The sequence below is a fragment of the Pinus tabuliformis genome, chromosome 2_2, assembly GCF_031772625.1.
Source record: "Pinus tabuliformis cultivar Carrire ecotype Pingquan chromosome 2_2, CPIR1, whole genome shotgun sequence".
In the NCBI taxonomy this organism is placed as follows: Eukaryota; Viridiplantae; Streptophyta; class Pinopsida; order Pinales; family Pinaceae; genus Pinus; species Pinus tabuliformis.
The window spans coordinates 252187507-252200184 of NC_142300.1; positions in this window are offsets into that span (position 1 = coordinate 252187507).

Below are 12678 nucleotides of genomic sequence, written 5' to 3' on the forward strand. Positions count from 1 at the left end.
AAATGCTTTATCATTCCAGCTTGCTTGCAATGCTACATACGTCACGGAAGTCATGAAATTGTGCCAAGATGAAACGTGACGTCAAAAGCGGTGACATTAATTTGTAGTTCTCTTTAAGAAGTGGCGCAAGGGCTGATGTTTGAGTAGTTTCGCTCCGGCTTCTTCAAGGAAAGGAAAAACAAAATTGCATGTTCCAACCATGTCTCCCAGGGTTATTAATGTTGTTTTCGAAATCAGGCGTGGATATAAAGGCGCAACCTGCCGGAGGTTGCCTTGAAAGGGCGAAAATGATCGACGTTGACGCACACGGTTTCTTCTGAATAACGATTACGACAACCAATCACCGTCTCTCGGCTTTTGCCATTCCCAGTGATGTGCATTTGAGAGGTATGCTAATGCATGTACACCATTGGAAAAGAGAGAATTGGAATTTGGCCATTCATACAGCCCCTTTTTCCTACTCTCGAATTTAGAAGAAATTAGGGCAGAATTCAGAGATTGATTTTCCCATATGAATTTTGTTTTTGGTTTTTCTTCAAATTTAAAATTAAAGAAAGAGGGGTTGTTTATCAAGTTCACAATTTTAGTGGGAAAATCAATTTTCTTTTTAATTTGGTTATTTTTTAATTTAATTTAATTTATAGAGATATTTAAATGGTTTTTTAATAATAGAAATATATTTAATACCATAGAAAATTTTAAAACACTCAAAATCTGGAAACTTAATAATTATACCATAATTTTTTAGTAGATTTTAATCAAAATCTTACTCTAATTTTTACTAATTTCCAAACAAAATTGTAACCTAATTAAACTACTCTGAATTTAGTTGATTTTAAAATATCTAAACAATAAACAATAAGACTTTCCTTTTTAAAATTATTGAAATTTATGTGATTTTTATAGGGCAGAAATGAGGATATTTGAGTGCTTCCGAGAAAACTCCTACGTACCTGGTACATTCTCTCTATTCATTTATCGACAAAAAAAACACACAAAAGACAAGTGCAATAGGAGATTAGGAGTCTTTCCTGATTAATCCTTTTTTTGGAATTATTAAAACTTGTGTGATTTTCAAAGTGTAGAAATGAGGCTATTTGAGTGCTTCAGAGAAGACTCTGCATACCTTTTAAAATTTCTCCTCATTTATACACACCAAGAGACAAGTGCGGAAAAGAAATTAGGAGTCTTTGTCGCTTAATCCAATCAAAATCTGATTACATTTATAGTTTTATGTAAAATTATGGTTTAAATAAATTGCAAGTTATAATTTTAAAGTTATAAATGAATTTTAAGTTTTATGTAAAATTATGGTTTTAATAAATTGTAAATTATAATTTTAAATGAACTTTACGGTTTTTGAAATAATTTAAATATTCAAATTGTAAATTAATGATATAAACTAATATTTTAGTATGTCTCAGCCAACTATATTAAAAGGCAATTTGAATTTGATGTATTAAATGTTAATCATAAAATAAGAAAAGGAATATTATTTCATGGATAATGGATTTTGTATTTTTAGTATTTTATAAGGTAATAAGTTTTATTTAAATATTTGTAAGTAAGATAAATTTGGATCACTTTGACTATGATTTACTTAGGAAGAAATAAAGAGTTTTATTCATAAAATTGTGTTGAAATTTTCATAAAATCTATAGTGAAGTTATAAAGTTTACTTAGTGTGCTACCTCGAATTGATATTGTATTGTTGGGTTTGAGAAAGTTCAATTTAATAAAAATATATCCAAAATTAAAAACAAATTTAATGTAAACATTAACTATATTTGATCAAAAAGTCAATACTTTTTCTATTATAAAAATAATGGAAGATGTGAAATGAACTTAAAAATATATATATTTCGGTATTCAAACCTTTTAACCTAAACCATACTCATGTATTGATATATTCTTTTGCGTAATCAATTGGCATTTTGTCATCGTAGACCCACTCTCGACATTGTAGAGGTTATTGTTACATTCAAGGGACTTTTGGATTTTACAAGTAAACTCAGTTCTAAACACTCTTGGGCTCATTTTGTAAAAAAATTGGATCAAATTTTAAAATCTTTCTACTCCATGTTTATGCCAAATGCAAGGCATTGAATTTCATTGAGCATAGATTGGTTGGCCAATTTACTAGCGTCTAGCTCTCTCCTCATTAGATTGAACCATAGGTAAATATAAACTAGATACCCCTAATCAAAGGTGTAGCGAATCACTTGTTGTGTGGAAGAGGATGTTATGCTTTTATTCTTGAACATAAAGAGGACAAAAACTTAATATTTTGGAGTGACTTATGCTTTACGACATAATAGGCATGTATCTCAATCAATGGAGTCATAATTTTGATCTCATAGTTGATGCTAGTTTATCCATCCTTGTTTGGATTCACCTTCCTCATTTGCCTCTTCATTTCTAAGGGGATGACGTCTTAAATAGAATTGGAGATACTATAGGAAAAAACATTGATAAATCAAAACCAAATCCTCTAATGGTTGCTTGTGACGAATCTGTGTGGAGGTAGACCTTGAGAAAGAATTCTAGAAGTAGTTGTTAAAATGTTGTACTATTTGAATGTAATGAAAGTCGATTAGAGTTCATTTAGTCAATGGTTTGGTCAGGAAATACCACTAGGAATGAACCTCAACAAGCCTTGTTGGGACAATTGAATAGGGACAATGAGTTGATAGTCAAGTTAAAAGATCAATTACCTCAATCAAAGTCGAAGGGAAATTGAAGAACTGACAAAAGTTGAAAATTGAATGGACTAGTATAAAGGATCACATTCAAGTGTATGTGCATATTCGACATTAAGGTATTTTGAAAGGATTCAAATATTATGCATAAATATAGTATTATAAGTGACTATTCACATTTGAAAATATATACATATAGAATCTAGCTGAATATTCAATAAAAAAAATATAATTTATTGTTAAAATTGGTAAAAAAAAATTGTGTATCATCCATTTTATCATATATTTCACCCCTAAAAATTTTCTTGGTTGAGTTAGACAAGTAATTGATTTGTGGTCGAAACGAAATTGACTATAATCGATGCTCATCAAAAAATCGTTAGAAATCCTAAGATTCCCATGATCTCAGACATAAGTTTTGGCCACTTGTATTGAATCAAGATGTTTCGAATTATGGTTTTTTGTGCCTATAAATAAAGCATGATCATTGGAAGAAATGTTAAGGTCTAAAATCGACATATTATGAAAAATAATAAAATAATAGTTAAAATAATAAAAAAATAAATTATGTGCTCCGAAAGGAAAAAAACAACTATATTTTCAGGTTGTCTCCTTATAGGTCTACTCAAAAGTGAAGTGTAGATACCTATTGTATGCATAATTAAATTCCATTTCCACAAAGGATTTGGATAAACTTGAATGAAAAACAAACAGTACAATCCAACTTTGTTTTGCAGATTTGGTTTTCATGAATGTCTTGGGGGAACTTAGGCACTACTAAGAGATAGTGGGATAAGTTGGGAAACTTATAACAATCAAAATTATTAGTAAATAAGTTATTTTTTCAAAAGAAACTTTATATTTTGAGAATGAGAAAGGGTGATTTGGTCACAAAAAATATTCATACATTTAATATTATGGTCAATCAATTATTTATTGTGCATATCTCTATTGGGAAAGAAGGAAAATGTATTTTGTTGTTGAGTTCTTTGCTAGAGTCATGGGATAGCCTAGTTCTGTCTATCATTAGTAATACTACCACACTAACTCTTGATGATGTGGAGAAATCCCTATTATCAAAGCAGATGAAAGGAAGGAAAATGAAAGGATGGACTAAATATGACTTATCAATATGAGGTTGATTGGTACACAAAGGTAAACTTAATTTTTCCAAAGGAAGATCTAGATAAAAAGGAAGATGTAAGTCTCCAACTAGGTTAATAAGAAGATGATAGGAATGTGGTAAAGTAGGGGAAAATAAAATATATGAAAATTCAAATATTCTTGCGTAATGTAAGGGATCCAATGAGTATTCAACCAAAGGGAGAAATTCTTTAGATGGAGCAAGAAATGTGTATATAAAATAATAAAGTACAAAGTTAAGTCACGAGGCAAGGTTGATTAACGAAGCATATGACTATCATGTGATACCCATTGGGAGTTGATCCACAAGTATAATGAATATGATAGAGGGGATGTCAACCTAGTTGTTCACAGTGTTGGAAATCAATCAACTAAGGGGGTCTCCCTAGTATGAAGTGATCGAGGTGGCTCGAGAGACATACAGGACAAAGAGGGCTTATAAATGTTTGAAAATAAAAGTGTTCAGAATGACTTCGAACGAGGACTAGAGCATAGATCTCGTCGTCCTAATCGCGGAGGTGTGAACGATTCGTCAATCTGAGCTCATATGAGGGAGAACGAGCCAGTCAAAGTTTTGGTCAAAGTTGGGGTGTGGGCTAGGTTTAAGTGCCCTACAATTTGACCGACCTCAAGGCATGAAGCCTAGCTCCCGAAATCGGTTGAAATTGTGACCTCGTTAATTTTCCCAATATCCCTTATGTGATAAATAATTTCAAAGTATATCTTATTTTTAAATAAAAATTAATAAAAAAATTATTATGGTGGCAGGCCACCAGCCTTGCCACCCTAAAAAAATACCCAAATAAAAAAATCAAATTTTTTTGGCCGACGAGACATCACCCCTGCCGGCCCTCCTGCAACCTTACACCATAAAAATATATTGTTATGGTTTCGAGCCTCCAACCATCATCACCCAACCCAAATTAATTCACATTGTTATGGGGTGGGTGGGCCACCTTTGATGGACCCAGCCCACACCCCGAAACCCCTTACAGCGTGCCATAAAATAGTGAGTTGGGGACCGACAGGGGTCGAACCCGCTCGGCGCACACTGGCCGGCTCCCGAGCAGGCGACCCCATAAACGGTACCACCACCATAAACCAACCAATAAAACAAAAAAACGAACCAAATTTAATGTGCCCAACGAACCTTCATTAACACGGCATAACAAAATACCTGCATGCCTAATTTGAGAGGGTTAGGATATGATCCCTCGACCTCTCTCCAACCAAGTGCTAAACCTTCCAAAGCGCCAACAACCCTTTTGTTGACAAATCTGCCCAAAAATTTATATAAGCCTTCATTTTTCAGTGCACCTGGGGCAGATGAAGGAGGAACGAGGAGCGGGCATGGATTTCGAGATAGAGGAGGTAGAATATTATTTGATGCCCAAAGATTCTTAGGGGAGGTAAAAATTATTTTTGTCAGAACATAGTCAAGTTTACAGTCGTTTTTTATTGTTTTCCACAGGGATCGCAATGGCGAGTTCAGATTCACCTTTTGAGTTGCAGATTTCCAGTCCCCCCCATGGAGTAGAATATTTGAGGAATCTAGGGGGAATCTAAAAGATTCCTCGAACCCTAGATTCTCAATTTCTCAGAATTCAAAAATTGGACAGTCGATTTTGCACTATTCAACGTCACAAATCTGATGGTGCGTTCATATTTTCCATTTTCTCATTTCATTTTTCATCCAATTTTCTAAGTGGAGTGCAAGTGTTAGCATTCATGTGTGAGCAACCATTTCCATGCGATTGATGTCGTGAGATCGATGCCACGAACAACTTCAGTAGTTTGATATCTGCTTGTTCAGATGACCCCTAGATGTGAGGTCTATGTAGTGTGTTCATGTACTTCTTTTGCTATGCATTATGTTGCACCGGTCCCTATTTGATGCTTGATGTGGGATCTTGTTTCTTACTCGTTTTCATGATTCCTGCTTGATGTAATGCAGAATCATATGTGTGATGTATTTGCTATCATGATTCGTCATGTTGTGTTTTGAGATCCCTTTGTTGTATGTTGATGGGATACTCATGTGTCACCATGCATGTTTGTTTTGAGATCCCTTTTATTCCATGTTGGCGGGATGCTCATCATGCATGAGTTTGTATCATACTGATACGAGTCTTTTGACTGAGAGTTCCTGTAGTGGAACATCTTTTGGTGCCACTCCTGCACGAGGGAATTTTCCTTATATGATAATGACATCACCTCTATGTACGTCATCACTATTGACAAAACTTAATGCAGCGGCCTACACCATCTTGACACCGGGGCCTAGAGACGTAGTCCCTCTTGGACGAACTCAATTATCAACGGCTTATTTTTTTATGTTGTTGATGATTGTCATGTTCCTCTTCTTTACAACATGCAAATGTATTCATTTATGTTCTTTTAAAAATGCAATTTAAAACATCACGAAAGTAAAAGGTCTTGGAAGGGTCCTTCGCCACATCCGGACTTGGATCGAGTGGTATTAGAGCAATCTTTGCATGGATGTGAATTGCAAGTGTGAAGAATGGGACGTGCAGTGATAGAGGATAAAAAGTGATGTACGTGACCATGCTCAAAATTTCCAAAAGGGTGGAAATAATGTATGAAACTCTACAAAAAGAAACAAAGGAAAAGGAGTGATTGCAACTTCAGTTGCAAGCCACAGAAGAGGCCCTAGAAGAACTGAAGCACAACAACCAAAGTCTTCAAACAGATAACACTGAATTGAAGATGCTTCTACCTGAAGAGAAAGAGAAAAAATAAATTTTTCTACGACAACTGCAAGCAAAGGATGAGGCCTTGGAAAAGCTGCGGTGTGACCCATGTGAGGTAAAAATTAGCTCTTCGAATTCATGTATGTTTCCTGATGATGATTTCGTTGTTTTTGAAAATCATAGCACAGGAATTAGCTCCAAAATGTTGAAGGGAATGGGGTATGAAGGAAAAGACTTAGGCGTTAATGGCCAAGGCATTGTAAACCCCATCAAAGTAGAGGAATTACCTTGTTGAATAGGACTTGGGTATTTCAGAAGGGAATTTGGGGAATGCGTCACGATAGTTAGCAAACCACCAACAACAGATGATGGGCAACCCTCATCAGCTATTTCCAAATCGACAGAGGAGGTAAAAGATGTTGATTTCCTTTCGGTTTCATCTTCACATAGTATGATTTCTGTTGGAGATTTGGAGATCCGAATTACAGGGACAGACATGGGGCTCCTTATAACGATGAGGCGCGAGGAGGAAAAAGAACTTGGTGTTAATAACCAAGACATAACTCAACCATCGGAGGTTGTGCAAAGACCTCAATTTACAGGCTCGAGATACACCAAAGGAGAATGCACAAATATGTCATATTATTCCAAGACATCATCAAAATCATCGAGGAAAGAGAATGATGGGAACCCATCCCCATCATCCCATGGAAGTTTGCATGGCAAGGAAAGAGTTGAGGCAGCCCTCATTGCCATAATGACATCAGAAATAGCAAGGAAAGGTATAACCACTCGCGGCATTCAAATGTTCATTTCAATTATGATGATGTTGTTAATGACGAACGAAGAACATGGCATCGAAAAACATGCACCTTTTGTCGATTACATAACCATACATTTTCTAAGTGTTGGAAAAGAATGGAAGCACACAAAAGGATGAGGCATGAAAGACCCTCTTAACAGCAGGTTAAGCAAATCTTGAGGAAGAAGATGCATTGCAGTCATTGCAACAAAAATAGCCATTAAAGAGCCACTTGTTGGAGGCTCCATCCAGAGCAATGGCTTAGAGACAAAGTGTCGGTGCATGAAACAGGTGAAGTAGTTATTCGACAAGCAAAATCGTCACAAGGAGGTGACCCATTCACCTTGATAAGTGAAAAATGGTTCCTAGATATGTTAGTGTTTCATGGTCATTATTTTGTAAATCATTTGTTGCATTTTAAAATGTAAAAGTGATGACGTGTTTTCTATCACTTGTTCAACAACAATGATGTCTAGTCTTATTTTGTGTTGCATGACAAACTATGAAAGTGATGTTATGTTTCCATCACTGTTAAAGCAAATAGTGTTTGGCCTAATCTTTGTAAATCATTTTTTGCAGTGATGATGAGTTTTCCGTCACTTTTTGAAGCAACAACGATATGTTGGCCTTGTTTTCATAGCTGGGGTATTGCATTCATCTTGATGTAAACTTGACCACCGAGTATGTTTTATAAACTCGTGGCAAGTCTAGAATGCGTGGATCATTAGTTGGTCATGAAATTCAAGCATGTAATTTGCATAACATTGTACTACAGGTTATAAGGTTGCAGGTGTCGGCTCATCGCTTAAGGCTCAGAAGGACAAAGGTGAAGGAGAGGGAAGCAAGACCTTTCAGGATGCTTGTGATGCAGACAAGGTACAGAGATGTTGCAAATCATTTTTCATGTTTTGGAAGGACCAAAAGCTCCTCACTGGGGAGGATTGATCTAAGTGACTCTATAGATACACAGGACAAAGAGGGCTTATGAACGCTCTAAAATCAAAGTGTTCAGAATGACTTCGACCCAAGACCAGAGCGTAGATCTCGTCGTCCTGATCGCAGAGCTGTGAACGGTTCATTAATCCGAGCTCGTATGAGGGAGAACGAGCCAATCAAAGTTTTGGTCAAAGTTGGGTTGTGGGCAAGGTTTAACTGTCCTACAATTTGATTGACCCAAGGCATGAAACCTAGCTCCAAAAATCGGTCGAAATTGTGGCCTCGTTAATTTGCCCAATATCCCTTATATGCTAAATAATTGAAAAAATATACCTTATTTTTAAATAAAAATTAATAAAAAAATTATTATGGTGGTGGGCCACCACCCCAACCAGCCCCAAAAAATCCCCACATAATAAAAATCAAAATTTTTGGGTCGATGGGCCATCACCCCCGCTAGCCCTCCCACAACCTTACACCATAAAAATATATTGTTACCGGCTCGGGCCTCCAATCGTCATTGCCCAACCCAAATTAGTACATATTGTTATGGGGTGGGCGGGCCATCTCTAGTGGACTCGGCCCACACCTCGAAACCCCTTACAACGTGCCATAAAATAGTTAGTTAGGGATTGGCGGGGGTCAAACCCACCCGACGCACATGGGGTCGAACCAAAGTTAATTCACCCAACGAACCTTCATTAACACACCATAACAAAATACATGCCTGCCTAATTCAAAAGGGTTGGGATTTGATCCCCTAACCTCTCTCCAACCAAATGCTAAACTTACTAACGCACCAACGACCCTTTTGTTGACAAATCTACCTAAAATTTTATATAAGCCTTCATTTTTCAGTGCACCCAGGGCAGATGGAGGAGGAACCAGGAGTGGGCATAGATTTCAAGATAGAGGAGGCAAATATTCTTTGATGCCCAAAGATTCTCTAGGGAGGTAAAAATTATTTTTGTCAGAACATAGTCAAGTTTACTGTCATTTTTCATGGTTTACCATAGGGATCACAATGGTGAGGTGAGATTCACCTTTTGAGTTGTAGAATTCCAGTCCACCCATGGAGTAAAATATTTGAGCAATCTAGGGGGAATCTAAAAGCTTCCTTCAGCCCCAGATTCTCAATTTCTCAGAATTCAAAAATTGGACAATCGATTTTGCACGACGTCACAAATCTGATTGTGCATTCAGATTTTCCATTTTCTCATTTCATTTTTTGTCCACTTTTCTAAGTGGAGTGTAGGTGTTAGCATTCATGTGTGAGTAGCCATTTCCATGTGATTGATGTCGTGAGATCGATGGAACGAACAGCTTCAGCAGTTTGACATACACTTCTTTAGATGGCCCTAGATGTGAGGTATATGCAGTGTGTTCATGTACTTCTTTTGCCATGCATTGTGCTGCACAAATCCTTGTTTGATGCTTGATGTTGGATCTTGCTTCTTACTCGTTTTCATGATTCCTACTTGATGTAATGTGGAATCATATGTGTGATTTACTTGTTGTCATGATTCGTCATGTTGTGTTTTGAGATCCCTTTTATGCCATGTTGGCAGGATGCTCATCATGCATGAGTTTGTGTCATACTGATAGGAGTCTTTTGGCTAAGAGTTCCTGTAGTGGAACATATTTTTGCACCACTCATGGATGAGGGCATTTTCCCTGTATGATAACGACATCACCTCTATGTACATCATCACTATTGACAACACTTAATGCAGTGGCCTACACCAGCTTGACACCAGGGCCTGGAGACGTAGACCCTCTTGAACGAACTCCATTATCAACGGCTTATGTTTTTATGTTGCTGATGATTGTCATGTTCCTCTTCTTTACAACATGCAGATGTATTCTTTTATGTTCTTTTAAAAATGCAATTTAACATGTCACGAAAGTAAAAGGTCTTGGAAGGCTCCTTCGTCATGCCCATACCTGGATCATGAAGTCCCAATTAGACCTCACACATTTTGGAGTAGGAGCCCTATCCGGAGTATCGTATAGTGCGTAAAAGGAAGCTTTCATGAGAGGGGAGTAAAGATTGGGTGTCTGGAAGGAAAGTAATTGTACTATCCTAAGAGAGGCACATGAGAGCAAGGAAAGGTTCATTTATTATATAGTGAAGTAGTTCACACAGGCATAATGATTAGTAAAGCAAATACAACACACATTCAACAAGATAGGCAGAAAAGCTAATGAAGTAGTTCAATTCTCTAGTACATATGAACATAACATATAACACAAACATCTAAATAATAGTCTTACAACATTAAATATACATGCATGAAAGTGTGTTCTCTTAATGAGATTCTTCTTATTAAGTGAAAGATCTAAGTACATAGTTACAATGAGGTGACACTAGCTCTAATAGTTGAACATTAAGTCACTTCTTGCTTCTCCAAGGAGTGATATTCTCCTAATCTATGCCAAGAGAGAGAATCCAAGGCTCGCTCTCCAAAGTCTAACCTTCCAAAATCCCTTGACTTGAGTTATGAGGGTGTATTTATAACAAGAGGAATTCCCTTTCATATCCCCATGACTCTTGAGCTTCCCTCATGACTCCTAGACTCCTATGTGACCTTTAAACTTCTATTGACTCTTTTGTCCAAAATTGACTTTTCATATTCCACAAGTGACTATGGACTTCCACACATTTACATTTTTTCATTTTCAAATTTACATCATTACATCCACAAATGATGTGGCATGACGCATTGACACATATGAAATTGTGATGACACTTGTACAAGGGATGAATCAGAAATGATGACATGGAACTACATGATGATGTAGCAATGCCAAGCTCTTCTCTTTATTTCTATGACTTTAACTTCTTCATGATGGATCTTCTCTTTTTTCCCATCTTCACCATGTAAAGGGTTTGGATTAGAGCTAAACCTTCCAAGGAAAAATGAGATGCCATCACTTTGTCATGGTCCAAGATCTCTTCATGTCTTCATGAATGTTCTTCCTTATGCTTCATCTTCAGAAGTTACTCTTTGCTTCTCTCCTTGACATCTTCCATGAGCATTAGCTTGCCATGCTGAGATGCAACAAGTGCAGATGGATTTCACTCATGACAAGGTAAGATCAGTCCAAAACACTTCTATTCTACCTCTACTTTGGTCATGGAAGACATTTATTATGGTTGGCATGTGTAGATGTTGAGAGGGATTTATCTTCTCAGGTGTACTTCCCAGGTATAGGAATCTAAATATGAGTGCTTGTACAATATAAATGTGCATTGTGGTAGGGAAAGAAAAGACAGGATCATGTGTGTGAAGTAAAAATGACAACGACTAGGCACCTAGGGTTTCCAACTACCCAAGGGAGATAAATATAAGGAATAAAAAAAAATTATTTTGAAAATGTGCAAGAGGCTACACTAATGACTGGAACAATGCCAAGAGCTATGAGGGAGGGCCATGAGCAAGTGTTATTTATAGTAGGGATGTTTAGTGAAGGAGGGTTGATTGTTTGCTGATTAAAATTGTGCCATGCATTGTGACTGAGAGGAAGTATTAAGAAAGAGAACAACTTTCTTCGGCAGTGATCTAGGAGAGGTTTCACTCTCCATTAGAACTGTGCCATATGCTAAGGAGACATAAAAAGATTAATCCTGGCATAGTGAGAAAGTGTAAGAGGTAAGGGCGGCATGTTTTCTCACTTGTACTATGCAAAGCGCATTGCTTAAGGGGAAGGCTCAGGTTGTGCACAATTTCCCATTGCATAGGTCAAGGAGTGGCTCGACTACCCACTGTGAATGTGTACTGCACAATCGGAGGCAACGCAAGGAAATTCCTTGGTTTAGTTTTCAAAGGTAAGTAAGAAGATACTAAGAGACCTTGTTTCAAGATTGTGAAATCACTTATGAAGGAGGAGGCCCTCAAGATGGCACAATGTCGATTTACAGAGGGTAATGGATGCACCGTTATTGACTAGGAATGTAACATGCACTCATCCACTAACTAGGAAAGGTGCGAGAATAGGGGGAGCTAGAAAATGGCTAAGTGTGGGACCAGTGGAACAAGAGAGATGAGAGCATACAAACAAGTTCCAAAATAGGATCACACACATGATTACCATCAATAAAAATCTAAGAGGATGCACAGGACCTGAAATCATCAGGCAGACCTTGACACAACAATAAAGTGAGACTTATTTCTAGGTGTGACAAATAAAACATAACATTGTGACACTTAGAACACTAGTTGCAACACAGGTGTCGATTGCGACTAGAAAGTTACCTGAGCTATAGGATTATGTCTAGTGCAAAAGAGTGTGCTACCATTTCCTATGGTAGTCTGCCAAAGTGCAACACATGGAATAGTGAAAATAGTCAGAACGACACTTGCGACACTAAGAAACGTGAAAACAA